This window comes from Pantherophis guttatus, chromosome 13 (assembly GCF_059756535.1).
Source record: "Pantherophis guttatus breed Tessera chromosome 13, ASM5975653v1, whole genome shotgun sequence".
NCBI classification, from domain to species: domain Eukaryota; kingdom Metazoa; phylum Chordata; class Lepidosauria; order Squamata; family Colubridae; genus Pantherophis; species Pantherophis guttatus.
Window position 1 is genome coordinate 25,080,692 of NC_142075.1, and position 27,007 is coordinate 25,107,698.

Here is a 27,007-nt window from a genome sequence, read left to right on the forward strand (position 1 = left end):
CAGATGGTCCTTGTCTTACGACAACAATTGGGACCGGAATTTCTGTCACTAAGCGATGTGATTGTTAAATGGTTCATTAGGTGACCAAGACTGATTTTACAACCTTTTGCCACAGTCATTAAGTTGTTGAATGAATCTGCCCCTCGTTGACCTTTCGTGGGGCAACTAAATGGCCCTATGGCAACCGCTGTAAATTCATCCTGGTTGAAGCTTCCAAATCACGAACAAGGGACAGCAGGACATCCATCCTGTGAGGTGGGCCAGGTCGTGATGCAGATCCCAGGAATGCTGGTTGATTGTTGCAGGGAGCTTCTTTCTCACACTTTCTGCTTTTCCAGGACTGATGGTGACCCTTCCTCCCTGCACACCTTCCTCCCGGTTATCTCCAGATTCCCCCACAGATGACCAGGAAAAGCTCCAGAGATGCTTCCTTCTGTTGGCTTGGCTTTTCTTCCTCTGCTCCTCACCAGATCAGCTCCATCGTTCCTTACAAGGAAGTGTGCGATGGAGCTGATTTGGAGGCACCCACCTTCCGCAGAAGGTGGCCTTCACCCTGGCTTAATTCTTCAGAGAGGACTCTGAATCAAAAGTCATTAATATCTGTCAGGAAAAGACAGGCACAATGTCTTCTGCCTAACCTTGGCCAGGGGATGGAAAAGAGAAAGAGAAAGGAAAAGAAAATCAAACCCACCATCGTGGCTCTTTATGTAACTCCCTGGCACTCAAAGCTAAACCCATCATTAAAACCACATTTCAAGCCAGACCCAGAAGCAAGGAAAGAACAGCACTCTGCAAACACCCACCCAAATCCAGAGAAAGTTTCTGCATTGCTAAGGAGTTATTTTGGCTTATTTTACTCCGCACCGTGCCTGGATACAATGTGCCTTGCGCCTATTCTTTAAATGTTCTCTTGTTCTCTTTTTATCTCACCAGGAATAGTGTAACATTTGCACCGCTCAAGGTGGGTTTACATTGAGGTCTTCCTGATATCTGTAGGAGCCTACAGTTACTTTTACATATATAAAACTTTGGCACTACTAGCTTCCATCTCACGAAGAAAGGAAAGATGGTTGTAAGGCAGGACAGACCACGGATAGTCTCTCCTGATGACAGTTCAAGTCATAGCAGGCCCTGAGTTTGAACAATCTCATGCTCCATTAAGCCGGCGTCCGATTGTCAAATATTTAACCTTAAGATCCACAGCTTTAAATGATTACTGATCTTATATTTGTTTCCAACCCAGACAAAGAGAAACTGGTAATTAGGGGTGATTTCTGGTGGAGTAGACGGATTGTGACAATAATTGTTCAACGCAGAAGTAATGCCACAAACATATATTTAAAAGATATGCCACCATCATTTCAAGGAGACAATACAACAGCTGCTTGGAAGCGTTTCTCCCAAACTCTGAACACCACAACATAGGAAGTCTGGTATGAGCAGGAAGCCTAATCTTCCAACAAAATGAAGAGTGGGCTGCTGTTTGATTGGACATCCAAGAAGCCCACTCGGATGGGGTGGCTCATCTCTTCCCTGCTGGTGAACACCAGCTGAAGGTTTGTCCTCGTCCCACAGCCTTCTAACAATGGGGGACAACGGAGCCAATGTTTTCCTGTCCTGGTTACCCCAGAAAACAACGGACACTCCAAACACAACCAAGAAAGTAACTGACCAACAGCATCACTTAAGAGATGTGAGAATGCCGGGAACAATGAGTGTTTAAGGGAAGACAAGCAGTTTAGGGCCAATTGTGCAACATCAGACAGACCGATGGAGAGTGAAGAGGCATGCACCATGCAGGGATAATTTAAAGAAAAGTGATAAAAATCACTCACTCTGCTATTAACTAAAAATTAATAAAAGGAGGAGACCAAATATGGGCAGCTCTCAGTTAACACATAACTATGGATAGAAACAAAGATAGGATTCGTGCATCATGCTGAGTATAATTTGCCTTGATTCATTTATGCAAGTGAACACACGGAGCTGGCCAGACAAAGAGCTGATCTTAATGCATCTTGGGCTGTTCTTCTGAATCACCCCGGCAGTGCCGTTCAGAGGTATTGATTTATTTCCATTGATGTGAAGTTCTGCAGCTCGCAAAAAACAACAATGCAAAAGGTGGTTTGGTTAGCAAGGTGATATGGAGGCCTTTCCATCCAGTCAGGCAAAATAATCTATTTCTTATGTATCCCTGTGTTATGAAATACTCCTTTGATTGCTATTGACATTTCTGTCAACCACACTACATGTCAATAATGGATTTACTGCTTACATTCAGAGCCCGCGTTTACTGAATGGCATTCATCAAAGTTGACATGCTTTGTTCAGCTGCAGATGCTTTGCTCCTGCAGAAGGGACCTTCTGCTCTTCCCGGCTTCAAGGAGGTTGAGAGGGGGAATGGGTGAAAGAAGATGGACCCTCTACGACCGGATTTCTCAACCTTGGCTGCTTGAAAATGAGTAGACTTCAACTTCATTTTCTCAGCTTCAGCCACCCTTAAGTTCTCTACTGCTTTAGCTTCCTAATTAGAACCACGATGGGTGGAATCATGAGATTTATTGGGGTTAGGATTGGGGTTATCTGGAAGGATCTCAGTTTAGGGAAATAAGCTTCAAGGCTTGTGGATATCCAGATATTCTTAATTGAACCTTTGTATTGTGTTGTGGCTGGAAACCTGTTCGTTTCCACCTTCCACTACTAGCCAAAAGTTTTCAACAATGTGAGTCATGCCAAGACTTCATTCCCAATGGTTTCAGCTCAGTTTCAAATCGCTGTTGAGGAGGCTACTCAAAGGCCTGTCAGTTGTCAAACGTGAGTGAAAGATTATGGCATGTTTCCTGCCGTGAAATATGAGGGTCAGGTTTAAAAGCAGGATACAACAAAGAGGTTTTCCACAGGGATCCAGCCAAAGAACTAGAACATTCTGTACCCGGAGTGGAAGGACACCAGTTAGCAAGGAACACGTAACACTTGGGCAATCTGTGGTCTTGGTGGCTTCTGGCTTTCGGAGGAATTGTGAGAAGCAAAATCTCAGTTCACAAAAGTGAAGGCCTGGTAAGCTGCTTGGTCGTGGAATCAGTCAATGGACCAAGAAACAACAATCATGAAGATTAGGCCAGAAGATAGTTTAGATAAATGGAGATAGATAGATAGATAGATAGATGGATAGATTAGATAGATAGATAGATAGATAGATAGATAGATAGATAGATAGATGATAGATAGATAGATAGATAGATAGATAGATAGATAGATAGATAGATAGATAGATAGATAGATAGATGATAGAGATGGATGGATGGATGAGGGAGAGAGATGGAGAGAGAGAGAGAGCTCAGAGCAGCCTCCCTCCGTTTACTTAGCCCTCCAACTCTGATTGAGCCCAGCCATGCTGGGTGTGGCCAGTGACCACCACAGGCAACAAGGCAGCTGTGATTCAGTTCTCTTGACCTTTAAGTGGATTTTTAAATGTTCCTTTTAACCATAAACATTTGGAAAAGGCCAGATTGTTCTGAAGTTCTTCATTGATTTCATTGGCAGCTGGGATCTGATCTGCTCCCCCCATCCTGGCTCTCTCTTATCCTATTCCTACCACCTTTCTACACATTCTCCTTTGAAATCCCAGTCGTTATTTCAAAGCGTGCATCTCTTCAGGCAAATTAATGTGGGGAGTTTCACACCCTTCCGGACCCCGGTTTGGTTTCGGGGGGGGGGGGGATTGAGAATGAAAGATGGGGCTTGACCTTCGCGCTGCTGAGCCGAGCCTGGGAACCTGTTATGTAAGTGGAGAAGAGAGTGGGTGAAGCTGCCTGGAAGGGTGTGTGGCTGTGTGTGTGTTGCCGTCTTCCAGAGTGACTTCAAATTAAGTGGGTGGGGCTGTGCAATTAAGACTGACATGCATCAGAGCCATAAATATGCCTGTGGCACATCAGGACAGATGCTTGGGGCAGCCAAAGGCTAAACATGACATCGAAATGGAGTGACATATTTGCACGTCGTAGACAAACAAAGGCCTCGGAAGATCACGGGATGGTCGCTCCTAGGAGCCCCAATTCAGGTCCCTTCGGCCAACCGAATAGTTCCTCAGCCCTCCAAAAGGAAAATAGCCCTTATGAGTCTTCAGCAGATCTCTTGGAGAAGGGATTTAATTCTTAGTTCAAAGCAACTGGGCCCAAGGACCAGCTCCTACTGAATACAATCACCTTGAGCCCTGTGGCATTTTGAAGAGCAACCAAGTGCCAGGATTATAGTCTTTCCATAGATCTTAGAAATGATGCCACGTCAGCTCAAAGGAAGCAAAACCCCATCTCATTTCAGCAGCCACCTTGCCAAAGAAGGGAGAGGAAGCCATTGAAGAGGACTTATTGTCCATTTGGCTCAAATGCTTCTCTTGCTAAAGTCAGCCGCCCTTTGAGCAGGAGTCCCCAGCCTTGGCAACTTTAAGGCTTGTGGACTTCAACTCCCAGAATTCCCCAGCCGGCCCTCTCCCAAAGGATGAAAAAATTCTGGGAGTTGAAGTCCACAAGCCTTAAACGTTGCCAAGGTTGGTGACCCCTGCCTTAGATGGACCTGGCTTGGCCTGCCAAGGGTCCTTCTAGATGAGCCAAAGCATCTCCTATAAATGGCCGGCCTGGGCAGAGAAAAGAGGCAGGAAAACGGCAACCGGGGGCAAGCAGGAGCCCCAGGAAATGTTCTGTATCGTCTGCGTCACATGGACTCTCTTCTTCCGAGACAAGAAACCGTGCAAAAAATAACTTGTTGACACTTAACCTGTCTGGTGCCCTGGTGCACCCGCGGTTTTTGCGAGCAACGCCTTCCAAGGCTCCTCAGCAGATCAGAAACCCACTTCCTTCAGGCCTCTGGCTTTGCGGAGGGTGCCATGCCAGGCAATCCCTGCCAGTTGGAGGCACCTAAATGCCCGGCAGAATGCAGAAAGAGAAGGGCTGGTCCTTGCCAGCACAAGGTGAGAAGGCAAGGCAATGTTTCTGACCCATCCTCCCCAGCAGAACCCCCAGAGAAGGGCAGAACATGGGGGCAGCCTTCGGGGAAGACGAACCAAAGGCAGAAATAACAACTTGTGTTTTACACACACACGGAGGGAGGGAGGGAGGGAGAAACTGAGCATTCTTGATGTGTGGTTTCCTTTGACAATCAAAGAGACGCCTTTGCTGCCGAACAACAAATGTAAAGAATTATATATGTATTTTTTTAAAAGAAAGAATCACTATTTCTTTGCCAATTCCAGGCAAATTCAACTTCAGTCAATTTTAAACTCAATTCAAAAGCCAGCTCCAGCAGCTTTCCTGCCAGGCAGAGAATGGTGGGCAGTTAGACAAGAAGTGGAAGGAGAAGGGGGGAGGGGGAGGAGAAGAAGAAGAAGAAGAAGATGATGATTTTATCCAGGGTACACCCAAATCCCAGGTGATCTCCATCAAAAGGCAGGCGTTTTCTTCTCCTTATCTTTCAGGTGGGCTCTAAATGCAATCCAAGAATGGGCTGCTTTTCGCCGAGAGATAAAATCAGAACTGATTCTGGCGTCCATTCATATTATAATCCATGGTGGAATAATTAAGGTGAATTGTTTCTTTTTTTAAAATTACTTGTTGATAGTTTTTAATTGTTGGGTTGAGACATTTGCAGAGGTGTTTTTTGGCATCTTAGAAAGCCCTTTGAGAAAATGTTTGCACTGGTGTCGGGGTCTTCTAGACCAAATTCATGAAGACGTGTGACATCCATCTCCCAGTTTAGCCCTGGGAGCTGATGCCAGAACTTTTCCACGGGCGAAGAAAACACACTCCAGCCCTTGTTCCAGGTGCCCGGCTGAGCCCCGACAGCTTCTCACCTGCACCAGTTTCTCATTCTGCGGTCTCAGATGGTGAGACAGAGAAATATGCCAAGGCTGTTTAAGTTTCCTCTTTAAACAAAAGGGAAAAGAAAAACCAAACTCAACATTCCAGCCTTATGTGTGGCTACGTTTCATGCAGCCAGCATGAGTAAGTTGGTGCATGTTTACCAAACGCATATTGCCAAGTTTACATAAGCGAACGCATCTATTTTGGGGAGGGCATCGCGAGAGGAGGGTGTGCCCAGCCCCGGAATCCAATCCTGACATGGTGGGTTTCCTTCTGGAGCTGATTTTCCACAGTGTCTTATTTCACTTGCAGGACTGTCTGTCTGGGGCTTCTTGGTGTGGTAACGGATGGAAGGTTTATGTCTCCCTCTTAATGCCAGTTCCTGAAAGGATTCTCCCCCCCCTTTCCCCCCCCAGTAGCTGGATTTTGAAGCCAGCAAATGTCCCTGAATCCTGGCCCAGACTAAAGAGACTACAGGCTCTTCCAGGCAATTCCCAAGTTGGCAGAAATGAAAATTTAGAGGGAGAGTTTGGAAGCATCTCAGCAAAAACCTGAGCAACTTTAAAGAGGATCTCTGAGGAAAAAGCCTTCCAGAGTCGCATTATAGGAAAAAAGGGTGGCATATAAATTTAATAAATAAAAATAAATAAATAAAATGGGGGTAGGTTTCATAGGAGAGCAGCCTCCCCTCCATCTGATGCTCCCCAGGGTGTGGATTACAACTCCCATCACTCCCTGCTTATGAATTATGGAAGAGGCGGTTCCCCAGGGAGGTGTGGATTGGGTCCTTCGTTAGCCTAGGGCAGGGGTCGGCAACATTAAAAACTCAAAGAGCCACAAAGGTCCTAATTGGAAGCCCCCATTCAATTCTGGAGCCGAGCAGAAGTCCGGTCCCCCCACCATAGAGTCTCCTAGCACTGCGTCCTTTTTCCTCTACCTGTCCTAACCAAAAGCCCTATCAATTGTGGAGCCGACTAGCAACAGGGAGCCGCAGCAGAGGGATGAAAGAGCCACATGCGGCTCCAGAGCCGCAGGTTGCTGACCTGGCCTAGGATTAGCAGATGGTGCCAAGTGAAATTGACCTGAAATATTGGGTGGGAAATCAGTTTTATAAAATTATAATTTTGCTCAATCTGGAACTCTTGGCCAGCTCCTTCCCCTTCTACTCTGGATTTGCACAGTGCTGCTCCTTACTGGGTTGGCATCTCATTCGTGTCTGAGTTTGGACCACTGAATAACGTCGCACAGAGTTCACCTTGGGGATCTGTCTATGGTGGATCAATCCGGTTGCCTGTCGCTGTCCTTGCATTTGGGGTTGGGAGAGAAGCAGAAGGCAATTCAGCACCTGGGTCCAAATCCCCTTTCCCTGGGTGACAATCACCTTAATGCAAATGTTGCAGGTAAAAAGAAGCAGTCGGGATTCTAAAGAGCAATTCGAAGCCTTGTGGGTTTCCACGCCTGCGTATTCTAAGGCCCGGGAATAAATCATCGTTGCTGTTGCTATTGCTTTGCATTCTGTTCTGGTTTTGCTAGTTTATATAATGTGTGAGGCACAAAGGAAGGCCCATCCTAAACCACTGGAAAGCGGGTTCAGCAACTCTCCAGGTGCCCACACACTTTCCTGCCTTCCTATGGACTAGCAGCTGATGGAAGGTCTATTAAAATGACCTTCGGTCTTACAGCACGTCTCTTCATCTGATTAATTGTTCTCCCTCTTTGGAAATTTCTCCGTAATTTTAGGTTGGATTTACCTCTGTAGAAGATCAAATATGAATCTGGAAGATGTCTAGTCTGCATATCAGCTTTGAATAAATTATTTGGTTTGGAAGCATCAGGCCGGCCAAAGCAGGATCATACACTGCCCAAGGGATTCTGGGCATTCTGCAAAGTAATAAAAATCACCAGTTGCCCCATATAAATTGATGGATTGCCCCCCCCCCGTCTCCCCAAAAGTCTAGAAAAAAATGAGGTCACCCTGGTTCAGAGATGAAAAGGCTCCAAGACTTTCTCATGTGGGTGGTTTACAAGCGTCACCATTAATTGCGAGGATCTGCCCTGGAGGGCATTCTTGGTGAGGGATGGAATGGAGGCAACTGCCGATGCTGGAAAGCAGCCACTCTGACGTGCTAACCAGGCGAGTCTGGGCTGTGGAGAGGTTGCTAACGACCGTCTCCTAGATTGGCATCTGGGATAATCAAGTACAAGTCTGGCCGGGATCTGGAGAAGGAACCAAAGCTGGGACAAAGGACAGCCGAGGTTGGCAGACCAACCCTTCAAGGGAAAATGCAGTAACTGGTGGCTTTGGCATTTAGAAGATGGGAAGAAATTCCAAGGAAGGATGACCAAGAACCAGTTTCCAAGAGAGGCATGCCTTGTCTCTGGGGCACTGAAGACGGCAAGGATTGGGGGGCCCTCCCGCATAAGATCTTGAAGCCCAGCTCTTCTGAGATGGATCCAGACCTTCCTGAGAGCCACTCCTATCCTTTCCGAAGCAGCCTCCAGAAGCCGCTGGGGCTGCTCTTCTCCGCTTGAACAGGCCCCATTCGGGGCACCTCAATCTGAAAGTGACAAATCTACTCTTGGGCTTTGTGTAACAATAAACATCCAGTGACACCCCAAGGGCTGGGATTTTTATGGGCCATTAAACTTGTCAGTTGGTAGACGGCTGTCATTAACTACAGTTTCTGCAGCCGGGAGAGGAAGACAGACATTCACACAGGACAACTTCCCAAAGAGCCCAGGAATTGGGGGTGAAAGCCTCAAGGCCCATCCAGGGTCCCCATTGACACATTTATGGGTTTTTAAAAAATGTAAGCTGACAATATGATGTGTAAAATTGATACATGTGCGTTTGTTTGTATGTACCATCCACATTATCTTAAGCCACCCTGATAGGGATGCAGGGATTCCTGAGTGGCAAATAACACTCTGCTCTTCCATAAAAGGGAGGAGATGACAAAGCCAGCTCTTAATAGGGTCAGGAAGGCCCCCAAGTAGAAGAAAAACTCATTTGGGGCCCCCATTTCAGTCCGCTCTTCCCTCCTGGAGTTCTCCCTATAAAACTCAATGATGGTTTGAGTTGCTCAAATGGAAATTTCCAGCATTGGTTATACATAATTTCCCCTCTTGGATAAGCTGCTTGGAATGGTTAATCCATTTATTAATTAGCCCTGCTTCCACAGAGAGTTAAAGATCTCCTGATGAGGCCCTAAGAAGAAGACAGCTACTGCCAATACATCCATCATCCCCTCCCCCAAATTACCATTTCCAATTTCACGAGTCTTTTGCAAAGAGTCCAAAGTAGGTTTCAAATGCAGCAAGAATGAAAGTTGTTAAGATTTGGGACAGGAAATCTATCTCCTTGTTCTGGGGAAAGTTTCTGGCATCTCCTCCACTGACAGATCTAGTTTAATAAGGGAAGCATTAAGAGATAAAGAAATAACTTTTCCCAAGAGCTGCCAAAAGGAAAGAGACAGTGGTCACCAGAATCAAGGAACTCCATCTTGAAGGCATCTCAACGCTTCCTCATCCACTGACAGGCGGCCTCCTTTGTCAGAGAAAGGATGCCCTTACAGATTAAGGACAAAGTCCTACTTGCACGTTGTAGTTTCCCACCACCAGCTCTCTCAACTCAGAGACAGAACCAGTTTCATTCCTTCAAGTGCCCCAAAAAAGAATGGTAGTCCTGAACAAGCCATGCAGAATCCAAGAAAGTCTTCATGCTAAGAGAGAGTCTGCTCCGCTGGACAAAGAGAGGTTGACCTGTCCAAAGTCCTAACTCTGTCCAACTGCTTAACCCAATGTTTCTCAACCTTGCCAACTTGAAGATGGGTAGACTTCCACTCCCAGAATTCTGGGAGTGGAAGTCCACACATCTTAAAGTTGTTAAGGTTGACAAACACTGGAGTGATTCACTTATTTCCATTCTAGGTCTTCTGTACGGAATATAAGATCTTAGGGTTGGAAGGAATCCTGTCTGGGACATGCTGTCCCAGTCCAATGGTTGTTTATGTTCAGGGACGGAGCATTCATGACCCCAGGAAGTAAGCTGTTGAACCCAATATTTCTCAACCACAGCAACTTGAAGTTGGGTGGACTTCAATTCCCAGAATTCCCCAGCCGGAATGAATTCCGGATTTGAACTCCCAAAAGGAATTCTGGGAGTAGAAGTCCATCCATCTTCAAGTTGCCAAGTTGAGAAACACCGGTCCAACCTCTCTTCCACGCATTGATCAGCAAGGCCTGGCCACCATCAGAGCCGGAAAGGAGGACCTTCCTTGTCAGTCGGAGAAAATATCAACCTGACTGATGGCCAACTACCGTGCGGAAAACAAATGGCCACGTTTCTCCGTTAATGGCTGCTTGAGGAATTTGACGGGTTCCAAGCAGCTGGTGGGGAACAGGTGTTCCTCCCCTCCCTCCGAGGGGGAGAAGAATCAATCGTAATCTAGCAGTCGGTTAAAAAAGAAAGAAAGTTTAAACCGAGCAAAAAGGCTCGTGTGGAAAAACAGAGCCGAGGATGAGTTGTCTTAGCAGGGCAAAGAGTGCTTCAAGGACAAAGCAGAAACTTGCTGCTATTTGAGGCAACTTCATTATAAAATCATTTTTAATAAGCCATCGGAGCCAAGAGAGGGAGAGCTCTTGCAGGGAAGGCCCCCGAGGGACCCCCAGGCTGCCCGGTTAGGCTATTAGGCAGAAACACACAAGGGACCACCAGAGCTCTCTCTGGCCTCGGGGGACAGGATTCAGCCTCCCCCTTTTCTCTGGGGGCTTCAGTGCCAACAGCACACACACACACCCTTAACTCTTATTTGGGAAAGTTCACCATTTGGGAGGGAGGTCTCTCCCCCCCCTCTCTCCTTCCTTCCTACCTTCCTTCCTTCCTCTCTCTCTCTCTCCTTCCTTCCTTCCTTCCTTCCTTCCTTCCTTCCTTCCTTCCTTCCTTCCTTCCTTCCTCTCTCTCTCTCTCCCTCCCCCCCTCTCTGTGTTTGCAAAAAAAAAAACCCAACCCAAACCCCTGCCTTGACTTCACACTCGGATGGCAAAACAGGAGCTTGGAGCTGTCATTTGCCTAGAAAGGGACCGTAGGTCTTCCTTGGGAAATTTCTTTCTCCCGGACATCCATGAAGCTCAACAAAGAGCTTGCGCATGCGCACAAATTCACACACACACACACACACACACACACACACACACACACACACACACACGGGAAAATGTCCTCCATGAGCAGCCTGATTTGTTCATCAGCCATAACGAGAAGAAGATGCTTAAAAGGCCAGTCTTTGATGGATGCCCAGAGGACAATGAAGAATATGCTGGTCCTTCTTTCATAGATGGTTCTGGGCATCTCTCAAAGGCAAGAGTCTTCCCAACAGACTTGGGTTGGATGTCACACCTACCGATGAATTGCACCCCAAAGAGCTGCCTGGCTCCTGCAGGCGTGTGGTTTCCCTCAGTTGGTGTGTCCCTCACAAGGCCCCTTCTCAGGAGGACCCCTCAAGAAGACGGATTTCAACCTCTCCAGGTTCTCCTGAGAAGAGGCCCCGTGGGGGACCCACCAACTGAGGGAAACCACACGTGTCTTCTATGCAGATACCGAGGGGGCGTCCATGGGAAATCAGGGGACAAGCCCCCATTTTGGTAACCCTGCAAAGATAGGGTGCCAGGTGGAAGTGGGAGACCCAAAAGAAAATCCCTTTTGGATTCAGTTTAACGTTATTCGCAACTTCAGAAACCTGAACTTGCTATCCTGTTTCCAAGCTTCTCTGTGGAATCACGAGGACTAGAAGATTATTTAATGATCTTCATGCTTCCTGCAGCGAACAGCAATCATCACCTGGTTTTTAAGTAAACCCACCTTAGAAGAATAAAGCAATCCACTGAAAAAGCCTTCAGGCAGGTAAAAGATGAAGATACAGCAGATATAAACAATGGAATATGATTCCAGAAGCCAAGGTTTTTTTTAAAAAAAAATCAGCTTTCCCTCCTCTGGGAAAGCATTTATCCAGCCTGACTCAGTTTCTAACTAGCTGTTTAGACTCCTTAAATCTTCTGGCCTTTGCATTCATCAGCCTCCACCAGTCAAGACCAAATTCTGTCTAAGAGAGAATATTTCAACAAGAAGACTCTATCACCAAGGCCTGCATCTGCCTGGAATCATCCTTTTCTATTTTTTCCAAGCTTGTGGTCTCCTCGGAAGCACCATCGATTTCACTACAACCCTTCCCCTGCTCAGTCTCCCATCTGTTTGTTGATTTTGGGGGGGGGTCTCAACCCAAGGCAGCCAACCCCGTTAGGACAGGTGTTCCTTCCCCAGCAAAGTCAATACAATGAGAAAGGAGGAGCTTACTTACATGTGTGAGTCTTCTTTGTTACGGAAATGCCTAGGAGGAAGAGAAAAGAACTTTGTTAGCAAAGCAACGAGACCCTCTCATTGGCCTTAAAAGTAGTTGCACGCAGCCAAGGATAAATTCAGTGGCACCTTTAAAAGTAACAGAACCACAATAGACCCCAACCATAATAGACCCTGGAAGTAGGATCTCAGCAGACCAGTGGAGAAGGCCTTGCCAAGTTCCGGATGTTTGGGGCAGCTGGCTTCCTATGGGATGTCCTTTGACTTCTCTTTCTTGCTTGCGGCTCTGGCATCTCCCAACCACATACCAACCTGGTTGAATGCTGCTCAGTTTTTCCAAATCAGCCCAGGCTGACTCTATAGGGATCTCTGACTATTTAGAGATGCCAAGGAAGGAATTGGAGCAGCTTTGCCAGCACAGGTTCTTAGTCCCTGCGACTTCTGGCCCCTCCGGGCCCTGGGAAGAACTCCGGTTAAAAACTCTGGGAGGTCAAAAGGTGCATCGGATGCAATGTGAGCCCAAGTCCCTCCTTCTGATTTTTAACATGTCAACAAGCAACTGGAAATATCCGATAGAGAGACTCCTGGTTGTGCTACGAATTACAAATCTTTCTTTTTTCCTTTGGAGAGTCAGCCTCCCCACGCACAGCCATTTGGTTTCACTAACGTAAAGAGGTTTCATTCGGAAGGAAGGAATGGATTCCGAGCGAAAGGGAAATTACAATTCACTCACTACAAGTTACAGCCTGCCAGACTCATTAAAAGCAAATAACCAGAGTGAAACAGACCCCGTCTTGATGGCTTGGCTGGCCAGGGAGTAGAGTCCGTACTACGTATTGAAGACCACGTACGTTTAAGGGTTATCATATTTGTCTTGTCATATGGATGCATTTCAGTCAAAGAGAATGAAACTTTGTAGTAGTAAATATTACTAATGAAAAAGTACAGAGTAACACAAATAATACAAATTTATGTTATAATAATACAGCTGTATTACTATAAATAATAATACAGCTGTAATATGTGCCTATGTAAGAGAGCCTTCTTTCAAAGGTAGAACCCGACTCTTTTAATCTTGAAAAACCAATTATAGTGTCCACTTCTAAAAAGCAAGTTTGGAAACTCGCTGCATGAGCTTTCAAAAGAGTATCGTAGCCAATTCCCAATACCAGTTCATTTTCCACTCAGGAGAACAGACAATGGGCCAAATTTCCAGATTTTTTACATTAAGTCCTTCAAATCCACCCATAAATCCTCTTTAGATTTCTCCTTGTGGTTTCCTTCTTGGGCACAGAACTAGCAAACCTCCAGTGTCGAGGCAGGAAACACCACCGGGAGGGTAGTCCTCTGGAGCCCCCTCCACGGGCCATCATCTGACAGCCATTATTTCATGCCACCTGGTCTTCCAAAGAAGTTTTGTTTTGAATGAATGGGTGACTCCATGAGTCCAACAGGGAGAAGCAGGAGAGCCGATGGAGAAAGCCCCCCCCCCCAACTGCCAGCCTTAGGTTTGATAAGCTTTTAAACCCTGATCTGTTTTCTATGTGTGTTTCTTCTGAAGTTAGCCCTTACCTGCTCAGGTGGACCTTCTCCAAGTGGTCAAGGATCTTAATCCTTGCTTAATATTCTCACGAGCTAATAGAGAAACCCAAGAAAAACTCCAAAGCTTTTCCTTCCTTCCTTCCTTCCTTCCTTCCTTCCTTCCTTCCTTCCTTCCTTCCTTCCTTCCTTCCTCCCTCTTCCTTCGGCTTTTCCTTCTCCCTCTCTCCTCCTCCTTCTCATATGTCTTCTCCTCCTCCTCCGCCCCTCTCTTCTGCAAAAATCAGAGCCCCCAACATGAAAAGAGCCGAGCGCTTCCCGTCCTCCCTCCTCAGCCTGCAAGGAAAGGGCTGCGGGAAGGTTGGTTGGATTGTGCCAGGGCCTCCGGAGCTCCTGTAAATGGATAATTAGTCACTCTGAAGCAAAGTCGAAATAAAGGAAAAATGGATAAATTTAAATTATACTCCGCCTTTACAACTTGGCAGTTTATGCTCACAATGATGTGTAATTACAAATTAAAGCTGTATGATCATGCTATAATTATATGCCATTATTCAAATACTCTCCCCGTGTTTGGGAAAGTCCTTTAATAAAAGAAAAGGGATGGAGAAGGAATGGAAGGGGTTCACAGGGCAGAACCAGGGCTCTTCCGATCCTTTTTTTCCCTGTCATAAACTGGTTAGACTGAACAAGGGCCACCCGCTTCCTTCCTTCCGAGGCTGTAAATTTGCAATCCTTCCCAGCTTTTCTCCTTAAAAAAAAACAAAAAACCAGGAGCTATTTCTTTGCACAATTCCTATTTTTGTCTGCCATGTGGCAGTAAGTTTGCCTCTGATTCTGCAGACAGTTTCAGAAAGCCTTTTCAACTGCAGCACTTAAAGCATTAGAGATTACCTCCCTTTTAAATTTTTTAGAAGCCCATGAAGTTTTAACTTCTCGCTCATTCTCCCAGGGAAGAGCTTATGGCTTGGGTCAGATGTGAATCAACTGAAAAGAAGGTGAAGCAAAGATGGGGAATGGGGAAGGGGAAAAGGATGCACTCACACCCACCCTTCACTTATGCAAAAAATGGATTTGAATTTCTGCAAACTGCTCTTTCCCTGAAAAATCTTCAGGAGGAGAATTCCCTGAAGAGCGTTGCCTTAAAAAAAAAAATACAGCACTTATTCGAGAGAAAAAAAATGTTTAAAAAAGGAGAGAAAAAAACCCAAGGGGAAAACTAATTCAAACTCAACAAATAGAATGAATGACTGTTTGTTACGGAACCTAAACAAGATTGAACTGACAAGTGTTTGACAGGCTTGGAATATGTTTCCATACTATTTTAAAAAAACAACATCAGGGAGATCACAAAGTCGCTGCTTCCCATATTTATAGCTCAGTTTTTAAAAAGTTAATGAAAGATCATTCACAGGTTTTAATGCTGGGAACCATTGCTAGATTCCTCCTCCTCTTAATAGTCCCCTTGAGTCCAGATCTTCTGAACAGAGCAGTTTCTGGATGGCAAGACCCATCATTCCCAGCTATTCTATCCTTTCGGGGGGGGGGGGGTTTGGAGATTAAAGTCCCATAGATGTGACTGGGAGTAGGTTGGCCAAGCTGTTTCACTCTAGCTCTGGGATGTCCAATCTTGGCCTTTAAAGACTTGGGAACTCCCAGAACTCACCCAACAGAGAAGGAGAAAGTCTCTGCATATTATGTGGGCCTCAACGATGCAACGGGAGCTCCATGACAGCCGCCATCTTGGCTTTGTTGACCGTAGGCTGGGGAGATCCCTGAAAAGAGCTTCTTGCAATCACCCATGGCCTGCTATTGGAGACCCCAGAAACTGGGGGGGGGGAGGGAGGGGGAAGCAGCGTGCCATTCCTTTTTCCTCTTGAAGTGGGAGAGGGCCGCTGAGTTCCCAGGCTCTTCTCTCTTCAATGCACCATCCATTCTGGCAAAGCCCAGAGGATTTAAATCAATATTTCTTGGGCCAATGGACCATGAGACGCAGCGCTGGCTGACTCCCTCTTAAGACTCCGTGGAGGCGGCTGCTCTAATTAACTCAGCCGAAGCTGCAGGGGGGTTCTCGCACCCTTAAGACCCCCTCTGCCAAGCCAAAGTTCAAATCCTGAAGTCTCTTTTGCTCCTTTTCTATCTTCGGCTGACTGCTTGCGATCTGATCCATGGGAAGATTAAGAGGAACAGAAGCTTCCTGGGGCCCTGGTGGCATCAAAGGGGTTGGGGACCCCTGCAAAGCAGGTCAGCAACAGCAGCTCTTTGCAAGCCACGTCCCTGACCCAAGAAGCCCATTTCTTCTCCTGTCTAACACCACGAGGGAAAAGACCATTAGTTTAATGAAAAGAAGGACTTGGGGGGGGGGCATGATAGCAGTCTTCCAATATTTGAGGGGCTCCCACAAAGAAGAGTTGGGGTCAAGCTATTCTCCAAAGCACCCGAGGGCAGGACAAGAATCAATGGATGGAAGCTAATCAAGGAGAGAAGCAACTTAGAACTAAGGGGAAATTTCCTGACAGTGAGAACAATTAACCAGTGGAACAACTGGCCTCCAGAAGTTGTGGGGGCTCCAACACTGGAGGTTTTTAAGAAGAGACCGGACAACCATTTGTCTCAAAATGCTATAGAGTTCCTACATGAGCAGGGGGTTGGACTCAAAGACCTCCATGGTCCTTTCCAACCCTGTTATTCTATTCTACTCCTAGATGCATTGTCTATGCAAGAGGGAGGGGGCTTTGGAGCACACACACCCCCAACTCACATGGTCCCAATCTGCTCAGAGGCCGTGAGTCAGGAGCCAAGAAACCAAGTGACCTTTCTGTTAAAACCCGGCAATGCTAATCAGCCCAAGGGGAAGCTCCTTGTTACTCCGCTCTCTGCAAGGGAAGGCAAAAGGGGAAATGCTTGGCTGGGGGGACACACACACACACACACACACACACACACACACACACACACTGTGGTAGGCTACAACCTGAAAAAGAACCATCCCAATAGAGTGACTTAGCTGCAACTGGGGCCATCTGAAACACACACACACACACACACACACACACACACACACACACACACACACACAATCGCCAGTCGTGTGACAACCAGCTCGGATCTTCTACGTTGGTGCCAAAGCCTGGGTGGCAGGAGGAACCTCTCCAGGTGAAAGCCTTCCTGGCATTTTGAGTGGAAGCCTCTTCACTGGAGGCTTCTGAGTGGGCAGCCTTTCCCAACCAGAGGCCCTCTAGGTGGGCTAGAGTTCAGGTCTCCCACCCGCATGGCCAGCTAGGGCTAAATAGGGCTTCCTTGGGACTGGAGGTGGCTTCCGGTGGTTTTCAAGATCTCTCTCAGGTGGATCTGTCAGGTCTTCAGAGGTGATCCCTGATGATGGATTGCACTGATGGAGTGCGGAGGAAAGCACCGGCTCCCCTAGCCACCCTCGCTTTTGACTTTTTTTCTAATGAGCCCAAACAGCAGATTCTACAATATAAACTTCCTCTGGAAAAGCAGCCCTCCTCCCAAAACTTTAAGGGTCGGGGTTGGGGGGAGGGGGAGGGTTGTGTGCTTTTTAAATCTTCTGCAAATTCAGTATTTGATGGCAAAGACTGAGCACCAGGTTCCTTTGTTTTCACTAAGAGACACTGATACTAATTACACACAAACACACACACACAAACACAGAGCCAATTTTCCGTTGACGAGCTCATTGCAAGGAGAAGGAATCGCAGCCTTCGGCGCCTGAGGTCATAGGACGAATAAGCAGGGAGAGGCAATTCAAGAAGGTAAGGAAGCGACACCAGGAAGAAAAAACCAGGAGAAAGAACGCAAGGATCCATCCTGGGAGGAGACACGATGCTTCTACATGATGTTGTGGCTGAGCCCCTCTAGACCATTGGCCCCCCCTTTCCGCTTTGGAGCATCAGCCTCTCCCCTACTCAAGCTCTCCCCTTCCTCAAAATCCACCGGCTTTTTCCCACTTGTGGGCCTCCCCATAGTTGCCGATTCCAGAGAGCCCTTCCTGGCTTCTGAAACACGTCCAAATATTTAATTGCCAAGCCACAGAAGGTTAAGATGAGCGAACCGAAGCTGATTTAGCCAGGAGCATCTGTGCTCTCTCTCCTCTTCTTCTTCCCGCAAATCAGATCATCGAGAAACGAGGGGTCTTTAGGAGGACACAGCAATATCAGGGGCGCTGCTAAAATAAAGTTCCTGCCTCCACCCACCCACCCACCCATCCTCTTCTGCTTCAGCTTAAGGGGTGCGGCATACGATCCTGGCAAACACCCGGCGCTCCAAATAGATCTACTTTCTAGAACAGGGGTCTCCAACCTTGGCAACTTTAAGCCTGGTGGACTTCAACTCCCAGAATTCCCCAGCCAGCAAAGCTGAAGTTGAAGTCCTCCAGGCTTAAAGTTGCCAAGGTTGGAGACGCCTGTTCTAGAGCACCTTCCGGACCTCAGGGACCACCAAATTCATAATTTTAAATCCCACAGTCCACTAATATGACCTGCCTAATGACCGGCTGAGTGGGGTGGGGGTGGGTGGCTAGGTGGTCATGTGACTAAGTGGGCGTGGCAGTTTCCAGCCAAAAGGACATAAGCCATGGACTGCAGGATGCTGCGAATGGCAGGGAGGCAGGCTGGATGCTGAGCACCAAAACATGTGATCATGGGACCTCGGAGAGGGAGCAGCTGTCTGGACTTTGAATCTGGTTCATAAGTAGCCCCGGGGAGGCCCGTCATAACTTCGAATGACTGCTACGTGACTGGTTATAAGTCAAGGCCCGCCTGTATTTAATTGCAGGTTCAATTTCTCTAGATTTCCTTCCTACCTACCTACCTGCTAAATTCAGCTGTGCTGTGTCTTTTGGCCGGTTATTTTATCTATCTCTCTATCTCTCTGACTGTCTATTATCTCTCTATTTATCTTTCCTTCCTTCCTTCCTCTCTCTCTCTCTCTCCCTCCCTCCTTTCTCCTCTTTCTCTTCTCTCTCTTCTCCCCTTCTCTCTTTCTTCTCGTTCTCTCTCTCCTTCTCCCTCTCCCTCCCTCCCTCCCCTCTCTTTTAACCATGTTGGCTGCCCAAAGTCACAACTGCAATTTGGGGCTTCTGACGATTCCATTCATCTCAGCCAATTGCATTTGAAGAGAAGAAGAGGAGGTTTTCCTTTAGCAGCCGTGGTTGATTCTCTTCTCACCTTTCACTGCTTTAGGGGTTGAAACCCCGCGATCTCTGCTGGCTAGTCAACCCCACGGGGTGATGCTGGGCTTGGGGTTATGCCAACACCTCACCTGCGGTCTGTGGCTCGGACGGGGGCCTTGCGCCTGCTGGATCTGCACATGCAGAGAGGGGATTCTGCCATCATCACCCATCAAAGCCACTGAGCCTGTGAAGCAACTCCTCCGCGCCTTGTTTCCAGGCACTCCGGTTATTACCTGATTTGCTTCTAATCCTCCTGTAATTGTTTCATTACCGGCAGGATTGAGGTGAGTGGGCCTGACTTTCAGCCCCACTGCATTCTGGTTACATCAAACCAGCCTGGATGGGGAGAAAGACATGGGAAGGGGATGGTGAAGGAGGAAGGGAGAGGAGGAGGAGGAGGAGGAGGAGGAGGAGGAGGAGGAGGAGGAGGAGGAGGAGGAGGAGGAGGAAGGAGGAGGAGGAGGAGGAGGAGGAGGAGGAGGAGGAGGAGGAGGAGGAGGAGGAGGAGGAGGAGGAGGATTCTGGAGTCCTTGGGGCTAGAAGGGAGAGGAGGAGAGGGCAGAAGGCAGGAAGGGAGGAGAGGGAAAAGAAAGAGGGAGGAGTGGGGAAAAGTGAGGAGGGAAAGAAAGAAGAAGGGAGAGAGGGAGAGAGAGAGAGAGAGAGAGAGAGAGAGAGAGAGAGAGAGGAAGATATACTGAGCAAAGCAGACTAACCAAGGGCAACAGAGATGTTTACACTGGATTTCTCCTTTGAAAGGCAGAAGGGGTTGGCTGGACAGAGGGGAAGGACGCTTCATTCCTCTCCCCCCTTCTTCTCCGCCTCCCCCCTCCCCCCCCAAGCTTCCTGGTCTGTAGGCCGTCTGTGCCTTTAAACATCTGTGCAGCAGTGGAGTCAGGGGAAAACCAGGGCGGCCCGGCTCCTCTTGGCCGGCTTGTCTTAGGAGGAGGAAGACAGTCTCCCCGCCTGCCAAACTGCTGCTCAGGGCCCAGGAATGCCTGCTGGGACAGGACTTGTCAGAGTTTAGCCCAAGAACAAGGATGGGAACAAAATGTGATCAGAAGGTTGACAGAGAGGCTTTCCTCTCCTACCAGTCCCGGCCTGACTGGAGCTCCTGCAGGGAAGCGCAGAAACAAGGGCAGCCTTTCCGTTGAGAGGAGCAGCCGAACCGCAAGATGTCGTGGGGTTTCTCCGGCCCAGAAGAGTCTCGTTCTGGTTACCCCTCTCCCATAAAGAGGGGGGGGGAGGGACTTCCCAATGAAAGGAAGGAGGAGAAGAACAGAAGAGCTGTTGGTCTGGGAGAGAGGTTGGTTTTCTGAGGACAATGACCAAAGGAGAAGGTGAAGCTGGTTCCCTCTCAAGTCCACCATCTCAAATTCCCCCTCTTCATCCCTTCCTGATCCTTTTTTTGGGATCTCCACCCGAGCTGGTCTTCGTCACTTCTGCCTTCCTCCAAGATCTTCTTTGGGGTTCCCCCCGCCACTTCAACTGAACAGTGGAGCAAAGCCCCTGATTGGGTCTACCTGGAAGAGCCAGAAGGTTGCTGTGTTGCCCAAGAAAATCTTCCCCATTTCTACATAACATGCAGCCCCGCTCCCCATCCGAGCCACGTCCAGGAGGAAAACACCCATTGTCCACTGCACAACACAGTGTGTTACGGTTTCACTGCTGTGCTCTCGCTGCTGCTAAAAATAGCAAGTGCCGCATTTTGAGTCTCTCTGAATTTTGGTGCCGAGTCTGCTGGTGCAGCCCAGGTTCAGCCAACGTCAAGCCGAGAAGAAAGGCCAGCTTATATAAGGAGCTCTGCCTGTTTTCTCTAGAGACGGGAACATTGGGTGTAACCCCAAGAATGACTGAGGCTTCGGGACAGGCCCAATCAGACCGTCAATTAACTCTTCCCGGGGAATCGCTTTCGGCTGATGTGTTTTTCCAGAGCTGCCAACCAGCGCAGAGAGCTCAGAGTTTCAGAAGAGGCTCCGGGAACGAGAACAAGAGAAACTTTGCTTCGTGTTCTCCTCTGGGCAGGGCGAGGCCTTCTGAGATGACAGCTGAGCTTCTAAAGTCCCACCACCATTGTGCAGACATAACCTGCCCGGCATCCTGTGGCCTCAGCTCAGGAGCAGGGACTCTTCCTTGGGTGGAGGGCAAGCACTTGGGGGTCCCAAGCCACACAGAGACCAATCTCATCTCAAGAAAAGCAGCACGCTTGGAGATGGGGGAAAAAAGCACCAGCATCTTTATCTGCATCTTCCTGCTCTTTTCTCTTGGTAAACGCACCTTTTCCTAATATCTGCTTTCCTCAAAGCAATGTCCAAGGGCTTTTCCTGAAGTGCTCAGAACTGTAGTCATTCCTTTCTCCTGGCTGAAAGGGGCACTTCAGAGCTCTCGGCAGAAGCCCCCCCGCCCAGCTCTCTCGCTCAGGGCTGGCTCAGCAAGTGGAGAGCGAGCGGAAGCTCGGAAGGCAGAAATCAAGGAATCTGTTCACGGGACCGTCCGGATTTCCCCTGGGATGGAGCAAGGAAAGAGCAAGGAGGGAGAGGGTGCCCTTGTTCATAACTCAAGGTTTGCTTACCTCCCCGTGCTGGGGATGGTGCTGGCCAAACGCTGCATAATGAGAGCCTTTGGTGCCAAGCTAGCTCTGGGCTGCTGGTGCCTGCGCGGTGCCCTTCATCTCTGCGGAGGGGCTGGGCCTGCTCCCTTCCAAGGGTATCACTGGGGCAGGAAAGCCTCGGCATCTGTCGCCGTCAGGACCCCCCCACCAGCGTCGTCCTCACCAACGTCTTCGTGTGGCAAGATCTGCGAGGCAGCCAGCTCCAAACCTCTTTCGGGTGCCACCTGGTGCCAGGGCTGGGAAGACAGGACAGCTGGAGCCCCTGTGAACAAACATTTTTCTGAAGCGGGGGGTGTTTCCACCCTGACAGATCCCCGATCCGAGTCTGGAACGACGAGAGCAATTGTGCCTCCAGATCCATCTCAAGCAGCTTTGCAGTGGAGATGTTTTCCCTTATTGGCATTCTGTCCGTTTTCTTTTCCACTACGACCCTTGGTGGATTCAAGTGACATCCAGAGATTAGGGCAAAGTGAGTCAGTAGGTCACAGTTAGATCCACCTTCCACCCTGACTTTATAACTGGAGAATGGGAGGAGGCAGAAGAAAGAGGGAGGAGGAGGAGCAGCAGCAGCAGCAATAGCATGCTGGCTGGGGAATTCTGGGAGTTGAAGTCCACACATCTTGAGAAACAGAGCTCAAGACCAGGGCTCTTCAACCTTGGCAACGTTAAGCCTGGAGGACTTCAACTCCCAGAATTCCCCAGCCAGCAAAGTTGAAATCCGCCAGCCTTAAAGTTGCCACAGTTGGAGACCCCTGCTGAAGGCTATGGAGCATGTGCAGAAGGCATTACAGCTGCTTTCATTGGTTGGTTAAAAAAAAATAATAAAGTATTTTTGCAAGCCTTTTCCAAGTATGCAACTATAGTGTCCAATCAGAGTTGGAAGGCGCTTCTGAGAGACCCCTCCTCGTCTTTGTGGGTGGTCCTATTTCCCCCAGTCCTTGTACCTCTGACAGCCTCGGTTGCTTGACAAAAAGGTTAGGAAATAGAATGACGTTTCCTTGAGTACTTTTTCATTCTCAGTTTTTCTTGCACCTGCACATTCTGCCTTATGTTGGGATACTCTGAAAACTGTTAATATTTATCCTTCCTTTTTTAAAAAAAAAAAATTCTAGTTCATAAATTTCACATTATACGTTTAAGTGCTGCCTGACCTACATCACTCCAATATTTTCATCCTTCCTGGGAGGTTTGCCTGCGTTTTATATTTTTGAAATAGCATCGTTTTGCCCACTGAAGTTCAAGCCCTTTTCCACCCTCTGGACTCCAACCTGTTCCGAGGTCAGCAATTAACAGAAGGAGGGGAAAAAGAGGAAAGGAAAGAAACCCCCCCTCGCCCCACATCACCCCCAGGCCTTTGAGCTGGGCATCCCTATAAATCTACCAAATAAAAATCAACTAACTAACCAATCAATAGAAGCTGCTTTCATCCAAAGTATGTCATGAGCCACCTCTGATTTTTAATAGCCCTAAATTGGCCATTCCACGGGGACTATTCAGTCATGTTCAGAGTGGATATGAAAAAGACTAGAAAAATTTGGAGTCCAATGCAGATAATCCTCAACTTACAACAGTTCATTGAGTGATTGTCCTAAGTTGCAACGGCACTGAAAAAAGGGACGGATAAGCATTTTTCATACTTATGACCGTTGAGGCATCTCCAGGGTCAGGTGATCAAAATTCAGACGCTTGGCGACTGGTTCCTATTTATGACGGTCACTGTGTCCCAGAGTCACGTCATTCCCTTTTGCGACCTTCTGACCAGCAAAGCCAATGAGGAAGCCAGATTCACTTAACAACCATGTGATTCACTTTAACAACGGCAGTGATTCGCTTAACGACTGTGGCAAGAAACGTCTGCAAGCCAACAGCCAAGCTCAGAGACCACCAAGACCTCTTCCATGATGGTCAACTCTGAATCTTTCTCCTCCCTCAGGAATTCTGGGAGTTGAAGTCCACCCATCTCAACGTTGCCAAGCTTGAGAAGAGCCGCTTCAGAGTATTTGGTTCCTGCCTTTTGCTTGAGGAGGGAGAGGGGAGATCGCCCACCCCCAACTGGGTGCCCTCTGGAAGTGTGGGGCAATGCCCGTAGGTAACCCCCATGAGCTTCCAGGGCTGACGGGTGCTGTACTGCCAGGACAGAGGGGAGCGAGTGGGGCTGACCAGCCTGTATGGGGGCTCCTGACTGTATAGTCAGGACTTTCTGCCCCACAAGGGGAGTTGGTGGTAGAGGATGAAGCCCCGAAGATAGCCTTCCTGTAGGAATCCTGTCCCGGAGCTGATATCTTAATCCTTTCTTGTGCTTCTTTTACAACCCCTTCCTCCCCCTCTGCTTTCTCTCCTCCCTCCTCGGGTTTGCTGATCCCCTCGTTCCTCTTCTACTAAATTATCCCCTATTATTTCCACTGCCTGAAGATCTCACAGCTGAAGCATTATTTCTAACCATATTTCGTATTCCTGGTGCATGCTGTAATCTGGTTTGAGTTTTTATTTTCAGCCGAGTTGCTGACGCAGCAGCAGTTGCTCTGCTCGGGTTTTCACTGGGTTGGAGTCCTTCCTCTCTTTCTTTCCTAGTGTTTTTTTCTTCTTTTTATACTAGGAATTATCTTCATTCTTGAGCTGAATGTGGGAGGGGGGGGGCTTTATTTTTGAAGTTGAAGTCCACAGTTCTTAAAATTGTCAAGGCTGAGAATGATGCTCTGAAGTCAAAGGACCAAAATGAACCCCTCTTACCAACAGCTCTTGACCTGCACTTGGCATTTAAACTTTGGAAACCTGGCCAAGCCCGTTTCCTATCTTTATCCTGAGGGGGGAAGGGGGAATCCCTCCCCCCCCAGTGTGGCAGACCTGCCTCTTCTCCTCTCCCTCTCTCCCCCTCCCCCCCCCCAGTCAGGGGAACTGAACTTCAAATCACAGCAATTTCCAAGCTTCACAACTAAAGGAGTCCCATGCTTGTCCATTCCGGGCATTTGGGGCAGCTGGCAGCATGCAGGACACAGCATTAATCCCCCCCACCCCCCAAAAAATCTAGGAGGCCATTGTTCTGCTGGACCCAGGCAGCTGAAAAGCATCCAAGTGATATGGCTGGTTTAACTCTGCCTAATTCATACATGCTGACTCTCGCACTGGCCCGTCCCAGAGCCCTGAGCCGGGCACAGCTATTTAAAAACAAAAATCCATCTTCACTGTGGCTTTAATCCAGCCGTGGATGTAACGCTCTGTGGGTGGATTCGATCAACTGGAGAGCTCAGGTTTTGCTGCCAGGCAGAAACATCTCACTTAAGACGGTGCCGTCTGCCACAGAGCTCTTTAGACAGAAACCGGGGCTGCTGCTCCTTCAGCAAGAGACGACGTCTGAGAAATGGGCATGAGCATAAGACGGGGGTCAATGAAGAGAAAACCCACCACTCGCCTTTTAGAGGGGGTTTAAGTTGTTCTGGATTCCTGCTCTGGAGGAGATGAGACTCGGTTCTCAGATTTTAAAAAAGGGAGATGAATTTGCAGCATGGCCTCTTTGCAAGCTTGGAGTTCAACCAACCCTTCTAGCCTGCTCTGTCTTCATGGAAGCATCTGTTCTAGCAACAATATTCCCCTTTCTCTAACCTTGTTTTTCCTTTTGCATATTCAGGGTTATCGTGTTCTGGTGTTGCCATCTTCTTTTCTTCCTCAACTTTTGGCTTCTAAGCCTTGGCCCCTTTCTCTTCGGAGCTTTGCAGTGAGATCCTTGGACATGCTCACCAACATCAAATGGGGTTCTTGGTCCCAAAAGGGGTTCCTTGTCCTGGATTATGTTGCCCAAGGAGAACCAGAAGAGTCGCAGCAGCTATTAGCCACAATGGCTGACTGAGATCTCCAGCTTGGATGCCACTGAATGTCAAGGGCTCGGGACAGAGGTGGGTTTCAGCAGGTTCTGGCCAGTTCTGGAGAACCGGTAGCGGAAATTTTGAGTAGTTGGGAGAACCGGTAATAAAAATTCTGACTGGCCCAGCCCCCATCTATTCTCTGCCTCCCGAGTCCCAGCTGATCGGGAGGAAATGGGGATTTTGCAGTAACCTTCCCCTGGAGTGGGATGGAAATGGAGATTTTACAGTATCCTTCCCCTGCCTTGCCCACCAAGCCACACCCACCAAGCCATGCCACGCCCACCAAGCCACACCCACAGAACCAGTAGTAAAAAAACGTCAAACCCACCACTGGCTAGGAAGAAATAGCAGAAATCCATGCTTGTAACCTTGGTGGAGGTTATCAGAGAAATCACAGTGGGAAGTTGGTGCTGGACATAAGCATAACATAAGCTATGAAATTTAAAACAAAGCAAAGGCACCTGGCTTTGCTTGAAATGGAAGCTGTATCCTCAGCTGGAAGGGGAAAGGTGCCTACGCTCCCCTATAGCAGCTTCTTTGAAATAAAATATTTCTGCTGGCTTCAGGTAGACTGATTGCCCAAATCTTCAAACTGGCAAGGTTTGTTGGCAAGACAGCAGCATCAACCGCGTGGTGATGCTGATGGTGGCTTTGCTCATGGTGGCCTTCCCCACCGTTCTGTAGGTGGGGCAGCCCTCCTGTCTCATTGCCCAACCTCCCCCTTGTTCTGGGAAGTCTAAGCTGAAGGCTGCCTCTGCTGACGGCACCTGGACCTCCAAGGGGGTGGACGGGGTCTCCATGGGTGGATGGTCTCCAAGGACACCTCCCATCCTCCACTTCCATGGTCTGGGGGTTCAACAATCCTTCCACTAGCCAGACCAGTCTACGTTTTAATAACATTTTGCTCTGCCACTCTAATTAACTCCGTCACTGTATCCGCAGTCAGATAAAATGCTCATTTCACACCACATTAATTTTTATCAGCTGAACATTAAGCAGCACAAAGCTATCTATGCTTGGTTTAATTTACATACTGACAGAGCTACAAAGCATTACAGCAGGAGACTGCAAAGCAAATCAGTAGAAATGGCACCCGAGATGAAAAAGGGAGGGAGAGATAAAAGAATGAGAAAAATAAGGAGACCAGGAAGTGTCAGATCATACATTACAGCCCGCCCTACGTGTTGCCAAAGGCCTTGTTCACCCAAGATGCCAAAGGGAGCAGAGAAATTAAGAAGAAGACCCCCGCTTTGGTTCAAGTCAGGCCCCCTCCAACTTCTGTGTCTCCAACCCTGAGGACTGATCGCCCCAAGTAGGGTCAACAGATCCTCCAACATGGGTCTTGCTATGAAGTTCATAGCAAATTGAGGTTGACCAAGTCCAGCTCACTCTTGAGAAGAAGCATCTGGACAGTTCCTCCCCGCCCTGCCCCACTTTCCTTTCTCATCCTGGCTGAGCATGATGGGAGCTGCAGTCTGGCGTATTTGTAGGCCATGCAGTTAAGAGAGCTGACTAATGGCCATTTCTTCCTGGGCTGAATTTAGCTGCTCTTTCCCTCTCCGTTGGGGGCTTCTCCACCTCCTTGGTCTTGAGGAT

General features: G+C 48.2%; 1 protein-coding gene across 1 annotated transcript in view; it reads right to left on the reverse strand.

Moving 5' to 3' along the window:
* Nucleotides 1-12,235, reverse strand: part of RORA (RAR related orphan receptor A) — a 53,422-nt gene extending 41,187 nt beyond the window's left edge. The window contains exon 1 of the mRNA XM_087877956.1: nt 12,212-12,235. The gene's annotated coding sequence lies outside the window, so the exon portion shown is untranslated. The remainder of the gene's footprint in view (nt 1-12,211) is intronic.
* Nucleotides 12,236-27,007: the final 14,772 nt, after the last annotated feature.